The sequence below is a fragment of the Mytilus californianus genome, unplaced genomic scaffold, assembly GCF_021869535.1.
Source record: "Mytilus californianus isolate M0D057914Y unplaced genomic scaffold, xbMytCali1.0.p SCAF_1, whole genome shotgun sequence".
Taxonomy (NCBI): Eukaryota; Metazoa; Mollusca; class Bivalvia; order Mytilida; family Mytilidae; genus Mytilus; species Mytilus californianus.
In genome coordinates, this window is record NW_026262581.1 from 4,810,066 (window position 1) to 4,835,843 (window position 25,778).

The 25,778-nt window shown below is 31.6% G+C and overlaps 1 long non-coding RNA gene across 1 annotated transcript; it reads left to right on the forward strand.

Moving 5' to 3' along the window:
• Positions 1-3,143: 3,143 nt before the first annotated feature.
• LOC127698466 (uncharacterized) lies at positions 3,144-18,434 on the forward strand. The gene is made up of 3 exons (XR_007980848.1): positions 3,144-3,283; positions 10,133-10,194; positions 18,393-18,434. It is a non-coding gene; the product is annotated as an uncharacterized LOC127698466 (long non-coding RNA).
• Positions 18,435-25,778: the final 7,344 nt, after the last annotated feature.

Consider the following 25,778-nt stretch of genomic DNA (forward strand, 5'->3'; position numbering starts at 1 on the left):
TATTACCACAAAACATTCTACGATGGAAACTTTATGCTCAAATTTATGATAAAGAACTATTTTTCATTCCCTTTTTTTTCCCCTTTTTTTATCTAACCTGGCCTAAAGGACCATTGAGCGTTTACCACCACTTGGCGTCTGTTATCGTCGTCCGTCTGTCGTCCATCCGTCGTCATTAACTTTAAAAAATCTCTGAAACTATTGGGTTAAATGTTACCAAAGTTTACCTGAATGTTCCTTGTGGTATCTCATTTAAAAATTGTATCCGGGAGTTGATCCATCAACAAACATGGCCCCTGTTGCTAAGAATAGGGTAAACTGCAGTTTCGGCTTATATCTCAAAAACTAAGCAGTTGGAGCAAAACTGGCATGAGCCGTTGAAAAAAGGCCAGCAAGTCGAGGTCTATATCCTATATATTTTCAGAAAAATTGGACTTCCCATTTTGGAGTTAATGTCCCTAAAATGTCAATTGTTTGGAAATTTCACATGTTTGGTTTATATCTAAAAATAACTAAAACAGTCAGAACTGACATGGGTAAAAATTAGCAGTTCAAATTCCATCTCCTGTGTTATTTTCAGGAATGTAGGACAACTAAAAACAGAAAACTAACGAAAATATAAACTTCTTAGAGGTGTGATTTCCCCCAGAATGATGATTGTTACCCATTTTTTGTATTTTTGTCCCAAATCTAAAGAAGATAGATAAACACAATAAGATCTACTAATAAGTTAACAAGGCAAATTTGTCCGATTCCTTAATGGGTTTATTGCCCTTACTTTAAATGACGATTTTTAAGTAATAATTATAATTTTGCCAATTAGTGTTGTAATTCAGTGGTTAATTGTCGTTTGTTACTGTACATCATATTTGTTTTTCGTTTGTTGTTTGCACATAAATCAGACAGTTAGTCTTCTTGTTTGAATTGTTTTACAGTTTGTAATGTATATCATGTCGAGGCCTTTTATAGCTTGCTATTTGGTATGAGTTTTTCTCATTATTGAAGGCAGTATGGCGACCTATAGTTCAGTACTAACATCTAAGTCATTTGGTCTCTAGCGGATAGTTGTCTCATTGGCAATCATACCATATCTCCTATTGGTATGGCAATTTCAGCTATATGACGTATTATAATTGATTTCACGTGGAATGATACTACCTCTCACTAGACAATTTCTGCCGATGTTTTGTGTTTGAGGTTTTTTACTTTCACAGATTCAAAATGTGGATAGTATATTATATTTTTTATTTCGAAAATCTGTAAATATAAGCATTGAAAGCTGCGTTTTCAAAATTCATTCATAATTAAAAAAAAACAAGTGACCATCACATTTTTAGCATGTGATTGTCACTTGCTTTCATTTCATATGGATAAATTAAAAAAAACAGCATTCAATTCTGTAATGTTAATTTACTTTCCATTGTGGTGATGATCATTGGGTATTTCTAATCTGGTTAATGATGTGTACATTTCTCACTTTGTGCCGATATGGGCTTCTCAGATTTCAATGAACTTTTATTAGTAACTTACTTTTCAGCAGGCATAAATTTTCGATCTATCTTATATAGTTCTTTAGGTATTAGACAAAAACGCAAACAAAACGACAAAAACCGTCATGAAAGGACAATAACTCTATTAAGGAGTCGTCTGACGATTTCGACAATATTGACTTATTTGTAGATCTTGTCTTGCTAATCATGTTTGCTTATTTAAGTTTTGATCTATCTATTATAGTTTTGTTAGAAATTAGAAAAAAGACAAAAATCGTCATCAAAGGGCAATTACTCCAAAAAGGAACATCAGACGATTTTTACGATGTTGATTTACTTGTTGATCTTTTCTTGCTGATAATTTTTATTTATCTAAGTTTCGATCTATCTATTATATATTTATATTTGTTTCAGATAAAAAGCAAAAACACCAAAAAAATGAGAAAACTCATCATTGAAGTGCAATAACTCCAAAAAGGAGCGACTGACGATTTTGATCTCGTTGACTTTATATTTGTAGATCTTACAGATAATGTTTGCCATTTAAAGCTTCTCCCTCAAAGACAAAAAATGAAAAAAAATGGTAAAATTCGTCATCTAAGGACAATAACTCCTATAAGAATTCATCTGACAGTTATGATGTTAACATGGTTAACAGCTTAACGGACAATTGGTTTTCAAGATAACAGACAAAACTTGCATATTATCCTTATGTTCTATTTTTAGCCATGTCGGACATGTAGGTTAGCAGGCGGGTCATCGGACATAAGTTTTAAAGGCTAACGTCACGGTACCCAAATTGCACCGAGTACCCAAATTACACCTATCTAATGAAAATAGCAGAGGAAATCTTACAAGTTTTCCTAGAGACTAAACAATTTGTATTTTTATGATTTGACACTTTGCACGTCTTTCAACATAGGTATATATATTTAAATATACACAAAAAATTCACAGTATATATAAACAGATGAAGTGTTCACTGGAAAAAGGAAAATCAGAGACATATAATACAATTATAATACAATTGTATTATATGTCTCTGGTAAAATGTACGGAAACGTCGCCATGCGACGTCCACAAAAAGTCACCTTTTAAAAATTATATTAGCAAATAAAATATGTTACAAGCATTCATTTCTTAAAAAATGAATAGTAAGCATGGACTAATGTCAAATTGTTCTAAATATTTAAAGAAATAAAACAAAATATCTGTTATTCGACTTTTGAGGATGTGAATTTAAGCATGGATGCAATTTGGGTACTCCTCATTACAGAATTATTGGTCGTTTGGAGGTCTGTTCAAACCCATTTTTCTATGATTCAATATGGATTCAAAATTAAATTGGTGGAACTATATAGTAAATAATAATATATCTACAAAATAAACACAGAATGGAAACTTTTGTCTAGATCATAAATAAACGTAGGTGAAAAAACTGTCAAAATAGGTGCAATTTGGGTAGCCTCACGTTTGATACCATAATGATGATTGGGCCAAGTTTGCTTGAATTTAGTCCAGTAGTTTTAGAGGAGAAGATATTTGTAAATACGGCGACGGACACTAAATTGACGAGAAAAGCTCACTTGGTCCTGTGGGCCAGGTGAGCTAAAAAGGTGGGTAATGTTAAGCGCGGGAAAATGCCTACGGAAATTGTCGAAAAACGACGATTAGGACATGTGATTGTGAAAGCGAAAGTAGAACACGCGAGAGACCGCACGAGTCGGGGAAAACTTACTGTTCACAGAAACCCAAAGGCACAGTAGATTGTCCCTGTTTGGTTTTTAATTATTGTATGTAGTTGTTGCTTGTGTCATATAAAAATAAGTTTCCAACAATAGATGCTCATTATAAAATTTACACATAGAAGCTAAGTAAGCCTGAAAATTAAATACTAGATAAATATGTATGTGTTTACTGTCACAAGTTCCACAAATTAGGGTCAGTACTTTTCCACTATCAATCTTATACACTTGTCCCTGTGGCAGTCAGTGGCGTAGCTAGACTTATAATGATCTGCACGCAGAAGTTGCCGAGCGTAGAAAAAAGAATCTTTTTTCGATCTAAGATGTTTAATTCTGAAGTGAAGTATGCACAGTTGAGTGTTTTGCTATACTAGTATATCAAATCAAAGACCTAAAACTGACTAAAAAATTCTAAAAACTTTGCAATGCTCGCCAATTTATTATGCTTCAAAGAAAGAAAGGGCTAGTGAACTGGATCATCTCATGACATATATGTTAACATACGAAAACAAAGCAATTCAAACAATCAATTTTTAATTTGGTGATATATGAATGTGACGTTCGTATGTAAGACCGTATGTAAGACTGAAGTTAACAACCGAGGTCCTTTAGGAGAGTAACATTTTCATTTGCCTAGCATTGTTAAACGTGTTAACTTCTTTTAATAGTGTCAATGTCAAAATCAGAAAGAACGTGCAGCAGTGCAAGTGAAGAAAGTCTTTCTTGTCCCATGGTCGATCTCAGATACGTTTTTACGCGTTTCAGAGCGTTGAAAGAGCGTTCAGCAGTAGAGGTTGAGGGTGGCATGGTGAGAAGTATTTTCAGAATACAGAATACATTTGGGCAAAGTTCTTTCGGCGTCATCTTCAATGTTGCACAGAGATGGTCTGGTTTCTTAGATGGATAAATATCCCATCGCGCAACCCACCTTTTAATTTTGAGAAGAAACTGATCTTTTGATTGAAGATCGGACTCGTAGGCGTGAAATATGCGAATTTGATGGTCCCGATTCAAACTTTTCAGATTGTTTGGAAGAAGCATCTGGGCAAGAAAACGTTCTTCTGAACTGACAAGACGATCTCGTAGTTCGTTTAGTAGATGGTCTAAAAATAGTATATACCCATGTACGCACAACAAAACTGAACTGATAGAAAACACGGAAACCTTTCTGACAAGTTGAAAAACCTATATATATAAAGTGACAGTCAAACGCACTCTTTCTTTTTTTTGACTGCTATGATTTTTTAATTATGATTTTTTTTGGGGCCATTTCGTTTGTGCACGCAAGTGTGCGTTGCGTCAATGGTAGCTACGCCACTGGCAGTCAAACTTTACCATCCTCAATCCTGGTTCAGTGGTTGACAAGCTTGGCAGAACTTTCCTATTCGATATTTTAAATAATGAAAATTATGAAATTTTTGCATGCTATTTATTAGTCCAAATAATTATTTGGACTAGCTATATAGAATGTAAAAATGACCAACATATATCACATAAGAGGAAGAGATTTACAATTTCTATACTAATTAAAATTGGGTTAAGAAAAAAAGTCTAGGAAAGGTCTTTTAAACATTGTGAGAATTCTTATTGCATTTTTTGTTAGCATGGATCAATGGACAAAAATGTGAAATAAATCAATGTGATTTCAGAAATAAGTATTCAAATAATGCAATTGGTATTAAAATGTGAGTTCCAGATAATGGAAGTTCTAAATACATGACACTAATATTTTTAGCAATGATAAAACATAGCTAAAATTTATGAACTTACAGTAAATAAACAAAACTATTTATCCTGTAGCAGGAACAAAAAATACTAAAATGATGTGAACCAGAATGTTGATATTTTTACTTGGTACTGTACTTTAGATACAATGTACTATCATGACTATGATTTACATCAGAATATCAAAACACATGACAGAGTGTGTATGTACGTAGTCCGTTGTGTTTGCTTGCATCCCCTTGTTTGATTAATTCTTATAAAGAGATGAAGCTGTGTCCAGTTAGGAAATTAAAGTACTATACAAACAAGAAAAAATTATATTAAGTCTAAAGATTTGTTCCACCATGCTGATATGAAATATATAAATATCAACTTTATTTTACTCTTTATAATTCTTGACTGTTAGTAAATAAGTCCTATAGCATCTTTTGAGTTACTTCCCTTAGATTAAGAAACAAACATTTCTGAAATGTAATTTCAAATATCCATGATATATTTGTCACCTGGCAGGTGTTAACACCAACAATCAATCCATTTCATACTACAATGAGAGAATCCCCCCCCCCCTGGCAAAAAAACTTGTAATAAAAAAATCTATATTTCAGAAAAGATATAGTTTGTCTTATATATTAGTGCATTTCCTGATTTCTTGACGAAGAATGTGCTGCATAAATTTGAAATTAGTTACCAGTAAATGATAACCTTTTCTAATTCAAAAGATACATAGTGCTGTTCTTTATTGACCTACAGAAATTAGGGACCAAAAGAATGAAAAATATAATGAAATTCCAATTTATATGGTCATGTAATCTAAAACTAGTAATTCTATAACATTTTCCCCAAGTCTTTTCCAGGCTGCCTTGCTTTACTTAAAATTTTCTCACCATTTGATAAACTATAGTCTAAACTGTATTCTGGCTTTCTTTTCAATAAAAAGTGTTAAAGTGTTGGCATGCACTAAAATTACAGAATTCTTGAATTGACACAGTTCAGTGATAATTCAATATGCTGAGAAAAATTTCCTGTCTTTAAATTGAAAATTATGTAACAGATAATAAAGGAATAAATAATATACTGATAAGAGTTTCTCTTTAAGTTTTTAAGCCCTTTGAAGGACTTTTAGTTAATCTACACTTTAGTATACACTCTTAACCTTTAATATACACTCTTAACCTATTCACCTCAATGACAAAGTTCCTAAAAAGATTTACATATATTATTGGTAAAGTTATTTTTTCCTTTTACGTTAATTCACCAATATATAAACTATTAAAGATAAAAGCAACAAGCATATAGTATAGGACCTATAATTACTTACAATCTCACCAATTGGTCAATGGTGGATAGTTGTCTCATTGGCAATCATACCATATTTTATTTCACACAATACCAGGAAAAAAATATCTGAAAAAAATAACAAGGAGTTGAGTTGCAGAATGAAACAAGATTGAAGCTACTGTATATTCAGAAATAAATGTGTGCATTTATTTTTGTGATTTTTGAAGAATGGACAAAAATGCAAGATTAATTATTGCTTTTTCAGGAAAATCTGAAAATAGATATATGTATCCTGCTATCAGAATGCAAGTTTGTATTATTGCAAATCTCAGCCAGTCGCATTATTCGCATTTATAAAAACATCGCAATATTTTCTGGATTTACAGTATATCAAAAACAACCTACATTTACACCAAGATGTTGTTAAATGAAAGTGGATACCCTTCATATCATGCTTTTCAATAACATGGTAAAATTGCTGAATGACCCCCCTCCTAAATTATTATTGAAAACTATCATTCTGCATTGACAAAAATATCTTGGTGTAAATTAGATACACCAAATCGGGCGTTACTCATAGGTGTATCTAATACATATATATTAACAGCTTATTATTTCATGATACTAGAATTCTTGCAATTTGGCAAGTGTTAAGAACTAAGTAATTTAATAAGATTTTATTTTCTAGTAGATATGATTGCATACCAGCCTCCACCCATTATATTGTCATGAAAGTATATTACTTTTCAGTATGGCTAATTTGATACAATTCTACTGCCTTCAATTATTGCCTATCAGATATTAAATCTTAAAAACTTAGAATGTATTCTAGATATCTGGTTAATATATTTTTCTTTGATAAATGATATTGTCTGTGTACATGGTGTAATAGTAGCTTTAGATTATATTTCAAGTTCAAACAAATTGATAGTCGATACTGAATAATAAAGAAGAACAAATATGATGTTGACGTCATTGAGACAATAGTAATTTAAATGCCACAGTCCAACAAACCTTTAAAAAGACCATTACAATCCCCAAATTATGAAAGGTATGCATAAAATGATTGATTGATTGATTGCTGGTGGTGGTATAAGCAACAGTTTCAGTACTAATTGATTGATTGATTGCTGGTGGTGGTATAAGCAACAGTTTCAGTACTAATTGATTGATTGATTGCTGGTGGTGGTATAAGCAACAGTTTCAGTACTTATTGATTGATTGATTGCTGGTGGTGGTATAAGCAACAGTTTCAGTACTAATTGATTGATTGATTGCTGGTGGTGGTATAAGCAACAGTTTCAGTACTACTGACTATATCATGGCACCCAGACTTTATTGTTGGAGGAAGCTCAGAGAGAATAAAAGGAGATGAGGGTTATATGAGACAGCAACCCAACAAGATAGACAACTTAAAAACATCTAGTGGTCAACAATAGATATTTTTCTGCAGGTATAAAAAAATGTCAGATCATTTACAATTGACATAAGACAAACAGTTGTGAATAAACATTAGAAATTATCGGAGATCTGCAATCAAAAATTTGAAACTAAAAAAAAAAAAAAAGGTATAACAAAAGACAACCATGCACAGATAAGGTCCATGCAGAGTTAAACTAATTTTCTGGTCTCAATTTGGTTCCCTCTGTCCTTTAATTGATAAGTGGAATAACACACTTGTATATAAATGAAGATACAATGAAAATCAGTACTGAGGCACCTAACTCCAAAAATGGATTTTATTTATCAAATTTCTTTATGAAAGTTCTTTAAATCTTTTAAAATATATATGTCAGAAGACATGGAAATTCTATAGAGTCATACAATTGTCATTAATGATTCTAAAGTCACACTCCACACAGTTCTAAAACCTGTAGAAAGGTACAATCTACATTTATAATGTTGTGCCTAGAACTAGCATTGATTGAATCAGTTCTAAAACCTGTAAAAAGGTACAGTCTGCATTTATAATGTTGTGCCTAGAACTAGCATTGATTGAATCAGTTCTAAAACCTGTAGAAAGGTACAATCTGCATTTATAATGTTGTGCCTAGAACTAGCATTGATTGAATCAGTTCTAAAACCTGAAGAAAGGTACAATCTGCATTTATAATGTTGTGCCGAGAACTAGCATTGATTGAATCAGTTCTAAAACCTGTAGAAAGGTACAATCTACATTTATAATGTTGTGCCTAGAACTAGCATTGATTGAATCAGTTATAAAACCTGTAGAAAGGTACAATCTACATTTATAATGTTGTGCCTAGAACTAGCATTGATTGAATCAGTTCTAAAACCTGTAGAAAGGTACAATCTACATTTATAATGTTGTGCCTAGAACTAGCATTGATTGAATCAGTTCTAAGAACCTGTAGAAAGGTACAATCTACATTTATAATGTTGTGCCAAGAACTAGCATTGATTGAATCAGTTCTAAAACCTGTAGAAAGGTACAATCTACATTTATAATGTTGTGCCTAGAACTAGCATTGATTGAATCATTGATAAACTTTCAAGCTGAAAATAAAGAACAGATGTGAATTTAGCATCAATGAGACTGACCCAACCATATAAAAACAATAAGGAAGACATCTGAGGGTCAACATAACATCTTAACAATAAACAAATTTAAAAAATACCTTATTTCAAGTTGTAAATTGTCTTTAAAAGTCTTTACAAAATGCTAATAGAGGTTTGATCACGAAAGTATTATATTGACTTTTTTCAATTTACTTCCATGGTTTTATAAGGTCCTAATATGGCCCCTATTTCTAGCCTAAAATTTAAAACTAGTATTAAATGGCTATTAACAAAATGTATTCCTCTTAAAACAATAACCAAATAGGAAATAGAACTTTTTTTTTTGGAAATTGACATATAGGTGCATCAAAGGAGGGGGTATGATAAAAGCCACTGAAATTACCAAAAAAATAAGAAAATTATTCAAGCCTATCAAGATTATGCAAACTTTACTGATAAATGAACAAGTTGATATAATCTTGACATTTAAGTGCAGAAAGGTCACTTATATAATCACTATGATATCATTTATAAACATGTTAAAATTGACATATTTGACCTAAAATGGCCATTTTACACATAGTTTTGGAATAAAAAAAGATATGAGCCGAGGCTTTACCCCATAGAATATTTTATGCACATACATGTAAACATCTTTGTAAAATACATCTTGCAGAAAAATATCTTTTTGGGTAAAGCCTTGTTGAACCCTGCCTAAATGTGGTTGAAATCAATAAAACTTAGTCATATCTATTTGGCCTATATGAGTTGAAAATGTTAATGCTTTATTAGAAAAGCTTGACACAAATCATTCTATTTCACTTTCTCATACGTTTATCCATCAACTTGAAACTCTTTTCATCTTAATATAAAGGAATTTATATTCAGGACCAAAAAGTGTTTTACCACATCTTCTCATGTAACAGAATGAAAAAGAAAGGATATGTTGTAATGAGTTGTTGACAGATGCAAGAGTTATATTTAGAGATGGACCAATTTGGTCACCTTTTGGGCACTTCCATATCTTGTAATTTATAAATTTAATTCTTGACACAAAAAAGATAACTTTACCAAATATCTACAATAAACATCAAATTTAAAGCACTAATAAAAATGAACAAAAAATGGCTTCTTGACTTGGAGCATGCTCATTTACATGTGGTGGACTGAAACTATCTTTTAGGATATCTGAACATGAGATGAAGCAATAGAAATATATGGAATAAGCGGATTAATAGCCAGTATTAGAAGTTAGAACTTCCCTGAAAGTCGGATGATAGTTCTATGTAGTTTGTGGTTAGAGATATATATATGTATGATACAAAAAGATCTCCATATGACCAACAATTTGAAAATTACTTTTTGTTATTGTAGATTAAAGAGCTGAGTTTTGCAAAAGTAAAACAACAGAAGAAATGTTGGAATATGTATAACCAGTGAGTATCAAGTTTGACAGATATTTGTTCATATGGCTTGGTTTTATAGTCAGTAGATTGTTTATAGATCGACTACTTATTAGAGCCCCGCCGAATGGCGGACGCCCAATAGTGATCAGTCTGTCCGTCCGTTCGTCCGTCCGTCCATCCGTACGAAACAAATTGTGTCTGCTCTATATCTAGAGAACTGTTATGATTTCAAAGTTTATACTTGACATGTATATTAACCAACACCAGAGGGGGTGTCATAATGTATGTACAACTTCCTAGGTCAAAGGTCAAGGTCAAAAACTTTGGTTTTAGTTGACAACCCCATGTCCTATGGTAAAGATCATGTCCGCTCTATATCTTGAGAACCGTTATGATTTCAAAGTTTATACTTGATATGTATATAAACCAACACCAGAGGGTGTGTCATAATATATGTACAACTTCCTAGGTCAAAGGTCAAGGTCAAAAACTTTGGTTTTATTTGACAACTCCATGTCCTATGGTAAAGATCGTGTCCGCTCTATATCTTGAGAACCGTTATGATTTCAAAGTTTATACTTGATATGTATATAAACCAATACCAGAGGGTGTGTCATAATTTATGTACAACTTCCTAGGTCAAAGGTCAAGGTCAAAAAGTTTGGTTTTAGTTGACAAACCCATGTCCAATGATAAAGATACAAGATTTTTTACCACACATTATTCACAGTGGGGCCCACAGAGATGGCTCCCATCTCAATGATATCTAGTTGTTACCTCTATGGTACTGCCATGTCTGTTTTGCCTTTGCATCTTTTTTTAAAGAACATCCACTTTTGCAACCTTTTCATCAAGACAGTTGTCAGATCCAAGTAAAAAGTAGACAGTAACTTTTTCACACAGGTGCTGTGAAACTTCTTTGATATGCAACCAAGCTTATGGCTCAATACCACTTACTTTTATACGTGGGTATGACCTACATTGACATGCTTTTCTTATAGTTGCTGAAATCAGTTTTCTTGGTGAGGACACCAGAATACTTTTTATTTTTAAACTCCATGACCTTCAGAAAACTAACATAAATTTTGGCCACATGCTGCAGAGTAATTATGCATGCCTGGGTGTGTAATGATGCAAGGTAATTATGCATGCCTGGGACTGGGTGTGTAAAAGATGTGAAGGAATAAAACAGATACTATCAAAGATGTGCCATGACTTAAGACTACCACCGAAGAAATTCCTGTTTTGGGATGGGCACATGAACATGTGGCAGGGTTTATAACATTTAAGTAATGTTTGTCATCATTTTTTGTACAGAAAAAAAGGACCAGTTTCAATTATTTATAGTAGAATGATAAAAAGGCCCTTGATATCCATATCTGTATCTGTGTAAAAATTAAAAACATAGTAAAACTTATTTTTCTCCACAACTGAGAATTAGAACAGTAATAAAAGAAAAATTTCACTCGCATGTAAATAGGATGGAAATGTAGGTACTTTTACAAAATGTATATAGATCTAAGACATGAACTTATGTGAAGCAGTGAAGCATACAATATCTTACTATATGGCATGGTTTTTGCTCATTGTTAAAGGTTGTACAGTGACCTATAATTGCTTATATCTATGTTTTTTGGTCTCTGATAGATAGTTGTTTCATTGGCAATAATATCACATCTTCTTATTTTATACTGAAGGTCAAAATGAAACTATTTTTGTGGATTTTAATTGGTAAGGGTTAACTGCAAATTTAAGTGTTCAACAAAACACAAATTAAGAATTAGAAATGTGTGCAGAATTTACCATACACAAAATCAATTTTTGCTCAATCCATGATGTATGTTGACCACCAAAATAAATGAATCTACAGTATAAGACAGAGAAACTTTAACCTAATCAATATAAGTGAAGTGTGAAGTATGGGTCTGTATAAAACCTTCATTTTACAGCAAATATTCTACCAAAATAAATCTTCTCCCTACATTACTGGTATATGGCTAAATATCATTTAGTTTCTGAAAATTGTCTTTTGACACTGACAAGAACATGGATGATTTGATTATCTAATACCCCCTCCACTTCCAACTATTTAGTCTTAAGCAATTGACCATGTCCTTGTAATGATTGAAGTTAACCTTGTTTGTCCCTCACAGTAATGCTGTCAACCCACTTTCTCCGACAATTTTTATATGAATGAACAAATAGATTATCCTTCAGTGAAATTGTGTTCCCCTTATGTGTCCTCGGTGATGATATATTGTATCATAATTGAAGTAGACATCCCATTTGTTGTTATTACAATTTACACCTAATTTAACTTGTTTTCTACCTATTAAATATATATAAAGATGAAATTTTATCCAATACACAAAAAAGGAAACCAACATTATTGAAAGGTGAGTAGTTCATCATTATTTCATGCCCTACGGTCATATCAAATTTGAAGATACAAAAAGTCAGTAATTACTACTCCACCTCTTTGGCTACTTATTGTTCTTCATATTATGGTTATTAGTAATATTGTTGTTATTTGTGGTTTTGACAAGATTATTGAAGGTGCCATAAACAAAATTTAAGTTAGAGTGACCACTCGTGTCATCCACAGTATTGTACACTTTAATTTGACTTGATAAAATTATTTTATAATCAGATATGTGGTTTACCTGTTGAGCATTAAAATAAGTTCATGGATTGACATTCTTGAGTAAGGGTTTTCCATATTATTTCAAGCTGAAGTCTCATACTTGAAGAATATTGTTCCACATTAGACGAGCTGGATTCAAATGCTAGAGTTTATGAAATAAGAGTTCCTTCATAATATATATTAGTTCCAAATTGAATAATATTCTAGAATATTATTTCCGCTAGAACAAATATTACAGTATTTGTAACGGAATAAATGGTATAGAATTTGTGTTCCAACAGGAACAGATGTTATGGCATTATTTATATAAACAAAGTTTCCATGGGAACTTCTGTTAGGTGGAACAATTATACATTGTCAGAGTAAGGTTGTTTAACATTGTAAATTGAGGGGTAAAAAAAAATTTGAAGGATAGGAAGACTTGAGTACATGTACTTAGGTTTAACAGGGACAAAAAATACAGCAAGTAAATACAAAGAGATGTTTTGGGGATTTACAAAGAATATGAGCCCAGTATATAAAAGTATGTTCAGATGAGCAATGATTTACTTCAGTTTTGAAACAATTTTTTATTTAAGATTTAATTGAAAAAGGGTGTTCCTGTGGAGATTTTCATTCTTTTGCACTCAACGAATTCATGAATTTGGAGTTGTTGCTATATTAGTGTTAACAACTTTTTAAAGTTTGTGATTAGGTCAGTCTACGGGGAACCATTAATGGTATGTCATTGATGTTTGGTATGCAGTTAAAGAAGCATTGGGACATTGGAATCAGGAGCTGTTAGTTATGCGTTTTCAGCATTACCCATACTTTTTATTAAGCATTGTCACATCTCATTTCTATGGAGATTATTGGGCCCCGCCCACTCATTCTGACATGGTCTATTGACTTTGAAACTTTTGCTTAGTTTAGATGATTAGGACAGTTTGAGGGAACCCCTAATGGTACATTGTACAAGTCAATTATATAAGACTCTAGATGTTTTGCATAGTTTACACATGTTGCCATTTTAATATCAAAATTACACACAAGCGAGACATATCTCTGTGTCCACAGTTTATTAGTATGTATCATATCTTTACAGGACCATACATATTTTATTGCTCTTTATCTGCGAAGTTCTGATTTTTGTCTGGCCTTCTAAGAATTTCTATCTGACAGTGGCAGCATCGGCGGCAGTGATGTAAACTTTTTGTATAAAGCTTTATATTTCAGAAGTTAGAAGACCTGAATGCTCCATACCTTGTATGATTGCAGATACCTTATGTTATAAAGTTTCCGTCTGTCATTTGTCCATTGTCCTTGACCTCATTTTCATGGTTCAGGAACGGCTTGAAAAACAATTATAGTTTTTTGTCAGGTGAATTTCTAACCTATTATGAGTAATAGGAAAACTTTTTTTGGTATATAGGCTCCTTGCCACATCTACATGTCCGTTAGACCCAGTTCACCTGACCGTGACCTCATTGTATGGATCAGTAAAAAAGGTTAAAGTTACATGATTAGGTCCATTTCTCAAAGATGCTTTAAGAAGTAGGTCAACTATATGTGGTGTATGGAATGATTGTAAGGGGTACATGTTAGTATGGCAGGTATCATCTGACCTTGACCTCATTTTCAGTGTTCATTGGTCAGTGTTAAATTTTTCTGTTTTGGTCGGTTTTTCAAATACTTTAAGCAGTAGGTCAACTATATTTGGTGTATGGAATAATTGTAAAGTAAGCTGAACATGTCTGTTTGACAGGATTTATCTGACCTTGACCTCATTGTCATGGATCTTTAAAAATGTTAAGTTTATGTGATACTTGTAGTAAAACCTTTATCTTTAAGACTTTCAACATAAAATCAATGGTCAGTAAAACAGCCGAGACATTTCAGTGTGTGCTCTCTTGTGTTTTTTATATGACTGGATGTTTGTTTCAAAGAAGAAGCATCTTTTACTTCATTAACTGGACCAAACCAAATAATTCAGACTTTTGACAGTAAAAAAATGATTGGACAGACAAAAATAACTTGAGAACTAGAATTTTAAGATATGAGGAGTAAAAAAGGAAGGAAAAGATGACTTTGAGATGAAAAGAGTTCTGAGAGAGAAAAAATGTGTGGTAATGAGAGTCAAATGTATATAAAATAACATCCGAGTTCAAAGCCTAAAAAATAATATCCTCAAAAATATTATTGGAAAATATGAGAAAACAAGATTCCTGTAGAATTGATATGTTTTCAGTAATTATAGGTCATAAAATTGTACAAATATTTATCTTCTGAAACAAATTCTTCCAAATTATATCACTGTCAAGACCTGGAATATGAATTCATTAACCTAAAATAAGTTTTTTACAAGTAAAGTGTTGTTTTAATTAGGTTTATTGGCAAGGAACTAATATTCACTGGTTGTTTTCTGTTTGAAGTCTTTTCTAGCATAAGACAAAGATTATAATAAAAATTATGTTAATGTTATATGTTAGCATGAGACCAATAATCAGATCACTCATATATTATTGATGGTTGGTCACTAAGGTTGGTTTAATCATTTTTCAAAAGTTATTGGGTTTAGGGTCACCCATTCTGATAATTAATAGGGAAATCTGTATAAATTTGTTGTAGATTAAAAGGAGATACTAAGTAGGATAGTAACATCAGTAGAATTATACTATTACAATGGGAGTCATATTGTATCAACATTAGCCATTGAATGGATTTAAATCTGAAAATCTTACTGTGAGTTTTGGTATTAGTTCAGTACCAGAGCTAAGTTTATGTCTTCAGCATATCCATCCGACCTCAACGCCTTTCTAATGATTTTATGTGTAGAATTATGACCCAGTCACTAGGAAGCCTGCAGCCTCTGTTACAAATCCCAATTAGGGACAAACTTTTCTCAATTTTTTGTTACCTGTCAAATAATTTATTATTGAAAAATCTAAAACAATTTTTTTCAAAACTTTTATAAGGTATTTTTTAAAACCTTGCATTGAAAGACTTATTAAGAAATTTTGTATTTGAGACAAGGATAGGCTTGTTGAACATTTGCCAGAAATCAAAGTACTGTTCATCCTACAATAATTACATTACATGTATGTTTCATTATAATATGTAATTTTGATTGTCTAACAGCAATCTCGGGTCATTCTGAAATTAATCTTCGTTTCAAAATGAAATGTAACATTCATGATGACACAAGCTTCCACAATAAAGTGCACAGGTAAATAAAAGAAAAACTTGATAGAAATCATGTTTTCATGATCCTAGCAAAAAAAATGTAATTATAAGCATTGAATGCTTCTTTTAGTAATTTTATAGGGTTGTAAAAGACTGTGCGTACATTTTTAGAATGAAGCACTTGCGCTTCATACAAAACTTATTTCGGTCAATGCTTTTACACCCCAATAAATTTACAAAAAGAAGCATTCAATTCTTAAATGTTTTCCATACTTTTTAACCTAACAGTTTTTTAGCCAATGTTGCATTGGTTATCAATAATCGTTTTCTAAAGTATCTTTTTGTACAGTTGGTCAGTACTATCATGATTTAATGACAGGACCACAGGGAACTAATCTGTTGAACAGAGGTGTGTCAATAAACTAAACATAAAATAAGTAGTTAACTACCTGTCCAGGTGAGATAGAGGTAATAAAACCTGATGGACATTAATGTGTCTGATACATAAATCAATTTGTCCAACCTTCTGGTCAAGCAACTGACCATGTCCAGTTTTAGTGTATATCTATTTGATCTTTTGATAAGAGTTTTTAACCTTATATCTTTTAACCTCATAAAAATTTGTCATAAAACAGACATAATATATCATTGAGTATTTTCATAACAGGAAATGGACATCTGAATAAAGAATATGGGTTTTTTGTGGTATTTACTGTGCTTGAAATACAATGCCAGTATTTAATTTTTACAGGAACAAGTTGTAGAATGTTTTTCTTCACATGACCACAAAAAGTTTAATGATATGGTAAAGATTTTGCTATTTGACACTTTGTTTTTTCCATGAAAATCTTTAAGCAATACTGCTTGGAACCATTCATCTGTTGTAAAATTTCACTTTGTATACCTTTAAAGTTTATTGAATAATATCTGGTATCATACTTATCTATGATGCTGCCAGGTCAACAAATATGATTACTTATAGAAGACAGGCCAACAAATATGATTACTTATAGAAGACAGGCCAACACATATGATTACTTGTAGAGGACAGGCCAACAAATATGATTACTTATAGAAGACAGGCCAACAAATTTGATTACTTATAGAAGACAGGCCAACAAATATGATTACTTGTAGAGGACAGGCCAACAAATATGATTACTTATAGAAGACAGGCCAACAAATATGATTACTTATAGAAGACAGGCCAACAAATATGATTACTTATAGAAGACAGACCAACAAATATGATTACTTATAGAGGACAGGCCAACAAATATGATTACTTATAGAGGACAGGCCAACAAATATGATTACTTATAGAGGACAGGCCAACAAATATGATTACTTATAGAAGACAGGCCAACAAATATGATTACTTATAGAAGACAGGCAAACGAATATGATTACTTATAGAGGGTATCACCAACCCAGTTGTCAGTACTTTGTTGCTGGCATGAAAATACTAATATTGTTTGATTGAAATTTGCTGTTGTAAAATTTTGGAAATCATTTTAAACTAAGGAATATATCTCCCTCATGCAAAGCCCTGATTCCTAGAATGTATTTGGCTAAACTTTTGTTCTCTTTTGGTTTAATCAGCTCTTCTACGTTTTGGATTTTCAAATATTTTGGACTCGAGCATCACTGAAGAGACATTTAATGTCCAATTGCGAATCTGGTGCATTAAAATTGGTATTGTTAATGTTATTATAGAGGACAGGTAAACAAATATGATTACTAATAGAAGGACAAGTTTTACAGAGCAATTATATATGGGAAAGGTATGATGCAGAAATCTTCTCTGTAACCTGTCAAACAATTACAAACAAATATGATAGAGCAGTTCCTACTGTGACTTTGGTGCCAATAGTCCATCCAGTTTTGGCTGCTCGGGATGGTCATATATTTAAACAGGAGCTAATGGAAAATATGTAGAAATATTTTTTGGGGGACTGATAATTGATTTACTTCAGAATTATCTTAAAATATTTTGAACAATTAAAACAAAATTATATTATGAGTCATTTGTTAAACCAGGAATAAGATTTTGAAAAAAATATTTATGCTTACAAGTACAGACTTCTGTTGTTATTACATTTTGTAAATCAGGTGCAAAACTTTTGAAAGTTGTGGGAGCACAGTGGTGATGACGTAATACTTTACTATGAATGTAACTTGTCTCTGAGCAACTTGTAGATTGTGTTGATATTTTGTTTATAGATCAAATAATATTTGCAGCTATAAAAATGTTAATAAAAATGGCCTATCAACAAAAAGATTTCATAACTACTTAAACTTTGTATGTACCTTCATAACCATAAAATATAGATAATGATTAAATTGTTTTAGAAGTCAAGACTTATCTTTAAAAAAAATCTTAATTTTCTCTGTTTAATAAGAAAATTGATATTATTTTCAGATGTAAAGAATATTCTGATACTACAACAGAAAGAAATAGAAGGCCCCTAGGTAAATTTATCTTATACTACATTCTGGAATTCTTTCTGTTTCAGTAGAGAAGCAGCAATTTATTTTGACCTAATTTAGAGTTCAGTTAACACAGATCCTGTGAAAAGTTGAATATATATGACCATAGGTTAAAGTTGGGGTTCTAGTTTTTTTTTATTGGAGAATCTAGTCTTTTTGTTTCAGATATTTAGTAGTGATTGCTTTGAATTGATTTCAACATTTCTGTTGTCTTGGCTAATGTGTGCTTGTCATATAATGCAGCCACTTTTTCCTTCTTTTTGAAAAATAGTGAGTTCTGAATAATATGTTTTGTTGGGTTGCTATGCCAATAATGTTTATGGCACATGACTTTTTATTCATTAGTTGGGCAGTGTACATATGCAGTACTCTAGTTCTTTTTCAATGAGTTATTTAGGTCAAGGAACAGTAAATGGGCTATGTCATAGATATATGGTAGAAAAAAATACTTGGGCACGTTGAATACTATTTGAAATTTCAAAAAAAGAACCCATTAAACTGTTATACTTGCTAGAATATTATTGAATAAAAGTTCTTAAAATTGTTTAAAATTTTTATTTTAGAAGAATTCATTCAGTTATATTTTAGAAAATAAAAGAGATAAATGCATTAGTTTTTCAATATTTAATTCAAGTTTAACATATGTCTATTGTATGCAAAAACTTATAAAATTCTGTGTCATGACCCTTTACAATCTCATGTCTTTACAAGTATACGTCAAGCTCTAATTTACATAGCTTCTAGAAAAATTGTAAACTATTGTAAAATCAGAAATTATTGCGTGCATTTATTATTGCGATTTTTTCATTTTAGACTAAAATACGATTTTAATTTTTGCGATATTGAGAAAAATCCTGTTTAATTCATATAAAAAATTTCTAATTGCGAGTTTAAATTATTGCAATAATTTCTGAATTTACAGTAATTGAACAGTCAGTCTATCAAAGATCTGCCACCAATACAAAATTCTCTAAATCATAAAAAAAACATTAAAATAATAACAACAAACAAACACTGATTTAGGAGGGGCAAACAATTTTTAGAAGGAACCAATGGCAGTTAGATGCACATTGTTTCCCTTTCACTTGGTAATAAAACTTTCTTTGAGTTAGCCACATAGTAAATTCCTTGTTCTGATTTATGTACTGTGTAACCTTTTTATTTTGACAGTCGATCCTTTGCATGACGATCCTACTTCAACAGAAATGACACTCTAATTGTTCAAGATGTATGTCAGTTAAAGAGCTCATAAATAGATTGATTATTTAGCAGTTCATCTTTCATAAAGTTTTATTGTATAACCTATAATGTTTGATTTCATGCACTCAACCTGAAGATTTTTTAATATAATACTTGATCTTGGTTATTATATGTTTCACCGAGTATGAACTGTTATCTGATGAACTTGTAAACCGAGTTCTGAATGAATTTTGTTCTGGGTCAGACATTTATTGTCTGTCTGTTGAGTAAGGAATGTTATTTCAGTTTTAAATTTTAAATTTGTTTTTAATTGAACTTATACATTTTCATTTAAATAATTTTTACTCAAATAGTCAAAACATTTGTGATAAATGAAAGATGTGCATGAACTAATATCCAATTTTGCAACAGGCAAAAAAGTGATACTTCAGTTTCATTTTCCGCCCTGGTTTTTGTCTCATTTATAATTAAATAAATTATATAACAGGTGTAGTTTGATTGAAATCTTGAGTACCATATTAGTCATTTCTCTTTTTTTGTTGTTTGATTGTTGTTTCATATACCTGGTATTCCCAAGTTTCATATCTATTCATGGTACACATGTTATGTCAGGTTATAATCATAGTCTTGCAGTCATTAGCATTGCAAACATAAGGTCCACATCAGTCAACGTTTATTCTAATGAAATTATGAGACAACTATCCACCAGAGTTCCAATGAAGTGGATGTATGCAATTATAGGCTACTGTACAACTTTCAACAATGAGAAAAATCCGTATCGTATAGTTGTCTATAAAAGGCCCTGACATGAAAAATGTGAAACACTTCAAAGTCTTATTTATAACAAAACAATGTATGTTTGTTGGTTCATATGAGTTGTTGAATTAAATATATATAATGAAATGATTTATTGTTTAATTGATAGACAGGTGCTGAACACCAATCACCCAATATAAAATGCATATAATAAAAAAGCAGCATATTCATGATGATAGCATGGTAATGTTATATTTGTATACAATGCTTTGTACTGAACCATAAACATGAAGAGTCAAATTTTAAACATGTGCTGGTTAGGCTTATAAGGCATCAGTCCTGAGAAAGGCATGTTTCCCCTTGGATATTACATTGTCTGTATTATCACATTCATATTAGTAATATTGTTACAAATCATAGACAACCAAATTGTACACTTGCTCCTTTATATTGCTTTGTAGCAAGAGTTAGTATAACAACTGACGGTTAATCTTACAACATGGAAACAAGCTTTATGTATAGAGCATTTTCCAAGACTGATTGCTGAAATCATGAATCGAACTATTAAATAATTATTTTTTGCAAATGATCTCCCTTGCTGGAAAGAAGTACTAGTTTACAGTAATGAATTAGAAGATCCCTATTGATTTTTATATTTAAATTTGGTTTAGATAAACTTCAGAACAATACTTGTCATCTATTTGCTTTCAACATACTTGTGATAAAACTTGATTATAAAGTAAGAAATGTTTGTATATTAAAGTAATAAATATTTTTTGTTTATTTCTACCCTACAACTACTCCCCAGCTTAGTTTAAATTTGATTTAGATTTAGATGCATTAAACTGGATATTGACGAATTATCAATCTCAGGGTGTAAGTTAATCATCTTATAAAAAAATTCAGAACAAAATATTATCAGTAATAGTGCATTTGGATATAGAACTGTTGAGTTACTGTTACCAACTTTGATGGAATATTGATATTTCCCTATCTCAAAAATTTGCAACATTGAGTTAATAAGGTTGATAAGAACCAATCCTTTGCATTTGTAGATATTTTTAATTGAATTTTGTAGGTTGTCAGAAGATCAAAATTGAAAGATATTTCAACAAGATTTAGAGTCCAAGGCAGGTATTTAAAATGTTTTCAAAGGCATTGTTGAATAGTGAGAAACAGCAGGAATTTCTGATAAATTGCATTGCAAGAGATCAATGAATAATATCAAGAACTACTTTGAAAATGTCTTAGTTGCATGTGGAACAGGATCTGCTAATGATATTGGAACATCTTGAGATTACCCCTGGTTTTTGGTAGGGTTCTTGTTGCTCAGGCGTTAGTTTTCTATAGTGTGTTTTGTATACTGTTGTTTGTTGGTTTTTCTACCATGTCGTCAGTTTGTCTTCAACCTACGAGTTTGAATATCCCTTAGGTAGCTTCCGCCTCTCCTTTATCCCTAGAAAACTATGTATCTTTTTTCAATTTCACAGTCCCTGATACCTAATTTTGATAATAAAAAAAGTATGTTGACATTCTATTGAAAAAAACATGTCTGAAAAAAGGTATTTTGAAAATCTTTGCATTATTTTGGGTACTAAACATTCCTGGCAGATGGTAAAATTCTCAAATTTCTGATAAGCAATAAAAATCAATAAAAATAAAAGATAATTAAATTTATTTAAAGATAACTTATTTATATCTATAGATGTCATGGTGTCATTGCCCTAGTATTACAGTCTCCTTTAAGGGGTATTTAATTGATTATCTGATTGTTTAATCCAGTTATCTACATACCACAGTTATACTTAATACTGTTATCATTCTATTGTATTACTATTGTATGGTCAGTGTATTGTGTGTAGGTCTTTGCTGATATTATTGTTTTTATTGACCATGTTTCCTGAAGGCTTGTAGTTATTTGAGAGACATGGCATTTTTTCTTATATCAATTTTTGGGGTTTGCTATAGCGAATTCGGGACTTTGGCATAGTTCATTTAATATAGAAAATGGAACCCTTAAAAAGACCATCTAACCAAAACATAACATTCATTGGTAGATTCTTTCTAAGGAAGTAAACTGTTGCACATCAAGTTTTTGATCAATTAATTTGCCATGGTTCCAAGAAGCTTGTACATGGTCAAGTCCATTTGCACAACTCTTCATAAACATCAAAAAAGCATTAGTTTTCTATATTGTTTTAAGGTCACCTGGCCCGTAGGGCCAATTTAAGTTCATAATGCTATAGCCATCACTTTGAATCAATCCTCTTTTGTCTGTCATTCATTGTAAAACTTCTTAAAAAGAAACCTGGCATGCATCATTAATAGAGAGTATTCTTTAAACTTTATGACCATTTACCCTGTTATGAAACTAAAAGGGGTAAATCAACAGCAAAAACTTGATTAAACTGATCCTTGGCCAAATTCAGATTTTATGACAAACATTGCACATTCACCATATCTATAAGTAATTCTTAAAATGCAATAAAAAAATTGAAAATAAATTCAGGGCTAGCTAATTGCTTTAGAATATGAGCAGATTGAAAAAGTTTAATGAGAATAGGGAGTAGCTGTTGTTGACAAAAGGCATTTGGATAGGTTACTGATACAGGCGTTTTAGAAGAGGCAGTGGTTTATATCTTTTTCTTGAATTTTGAACTGCCTAAAAAGGTTTTTCATGGCCATGATTTATAGGTTATGAAGATTTATCCATAATTTGCATTGGAATTTTGAACAAATTATTTTTAAGGAAATGAAATATTTTCACCCTGATATTAAGGTATTTTGTGTCCTTTGTCTTGATGAAGTATGTACTGACTGTAATGAATGCCTTTATCAGGTGAAATATATCTTATGGAAGACTAACTTGTTAGTTTTATGTTGTTGTATAATCATGACTTATAAATCAAAAAAGCATGTTGTTATGGTTGACCTTCTTTGCACACTTTTACAGGCCTTCAACTTCTTAAAATTTCATGAAAATTGTACTTTTCTGTACAGTTTGGTATTATTGCAGATATTGAGATGATTTTTATGCCCCACCTACGATAGTAGAGGGGCATTATGTTTTTCAGTCTGTGTGTCCGTTCGTTCGTTCGTCCATCCATCTGTCCTGCTTCAGGTTAAAGTTTTTGGTCAAGTCAGGTTAAAGTTTTTGGTCAAGGTAGTTTTAGATGAAGTTGAAGTCCAATCTGAAAATTAGTACACATGTTCCCTATGATATGATCTTTCTAATTTTAATGCTAAATTAGAGTTTTGACGTCCACTGAACATAGAAAATGAAAGTGCGAGTGGGGCATCCCTGTACTATGGACACATTCTTGTTAGTATATGTGTTTCTGATTATGAAGAACAAGTTGACTTTACGCTTCCACTTGGTTGCCTCCTCTTTACATAATTATTGCTTTTTTGCATATTTTACATTCTGCAATCTACTGGAGGCATCTGTGTCATATCGACGCATCTAGTTCTCCTTTGGCTATGGTCTTCATTTTTTGATTATTTTTTTCAAAAGTACCTTTGAGTCAAGTAACAGCTTTACCATAAAATGTCATACTGACGTGTCTAGTTCACCTTTGGCCTACAACTTAGATTAGTTATTGTTATATTTTAAAACCTTAGAGTTAAGTAACAGCTTTAGCATGAACACTAGATTATAACGGTACTCAATGCATTGAAAAAAGAAAAATACATGTATTAACAAAAATTGGAATTCAACTACATGTATATTCGACTTAAGGGCATACAATACAGTTTTGATCCCATGGTGAATTTTCGACGAAAGTTTGCATCCAAGCTATTTTTCACCAAGTCAATTCAAATATGTAATAAAAAATATACCTTCATGTTCTACTTTTAGAGATAAATGGGGTCGAAATTTTAGACATTTACTGGACATTTCAGTTTCTGGGACATTTCTATCCAATGGAAAGACATACTTAACTTTTTTGTTTCAAAAGATAAACGCAAGCGGAGTCTTGTAAACACATCTAGAATATCTTCTCTACATAAGTTTGTTTTGAGTTTGTGTAACAATTCTTTGGAAAAAATTCATTTTTAACATATTTTCATGATTCAAGTAAAAAAACAGCATTTTTGACTGTATATTTATCTTATTTTAAAAAATTTCATCTGTGATTTTTTCATAAAAATTTGCACAAACAATCTTCATACATAATCAAGCCTAATGTCATTTTTAAAAAGATGGGTCCATGAACTGGTTTTCAAGTTAAATCAGTCTAAATGATAAAAATAAGTCAAAAAATGCATCTTTTCTCGATATGTCACAGTTTGACGTTGTGAAAAATAACATTTTACGTTAGCGATGTCATAACCTCCTCTGTAACTGTATCGTTTGCCCTTAAAATGTCTATTGCTTGAGTTCTCCAGGTCTGAAAAAATGTGAATGTCCCCACAGCTTTTGTGATTTTAGATGTATTGCAGGAAGTGCATAACTGGCCATGTAGTATGTTGATAACTTGATGTTGGTGGTTGGCTGGCATGGAAAAGTGGGTACCTATTTGCCTCCTCTTCCTACAGTTTTCAACCTATATATATCCTTGAAACTATCATTGAAACTTCACAGAAAATTTGCACACATATTGAAAACTGCAAATGTTATAATAGAATTGTTTGGGGAAGTTTTTCTATTTTTTTCAGATTTTGGAACTTAGTTATTTTTTCAGTAAATTGACAAAGGACTGTACATATTTTGTGTAATCAACACATATTGAAGGTGTGTATCTACTGTTATGGAATTGTGTGAGGAATTTTTATGCCCCCGCCATAGCAGAGGGGGCATTAAGTTTTACCCTTGTCCGTACATATGTACGTCCCAAAGTTGGTTTCCGTTCTCTAACTTTATTTTCCCTCAACCAAATGTTATGAAACTTATACACAATGCTTATTACCACAAAACACACATCAAGTTGGAATTTTGGAGGCATCACAATAACCATCCTAGAGTTATGCCCCTTTACAAATGGAAAAATTGCTGAATTTTTTGTTTCAGTTCTCTAACTTTAGTTTCCATCACCAAATGTTATGAAACTTATACGCAATGCTGATTACCACATAATACAGATCAGGTTTGAAATTGGGTGGCATCACATTTACCGTTCTAGAGTTATGCCCCTTTTTAAACATAAAAATTGCTGAATTTTTCGTTTCCGTTCTCTAACTTAAGTTAGCCTCAACCAAATGTTATGAGACTTATACACAATACTTATTACCACAAAACTCAGATCAAGTACGAATTTGGGTAGCGTCACTTTTACCGTTTTTCAGTTATGTCCTTTATAACTTTATATGAAATGCAAGCGGGGGCATCATCAGTGGTCCATGGACACATTCCTCATTTATT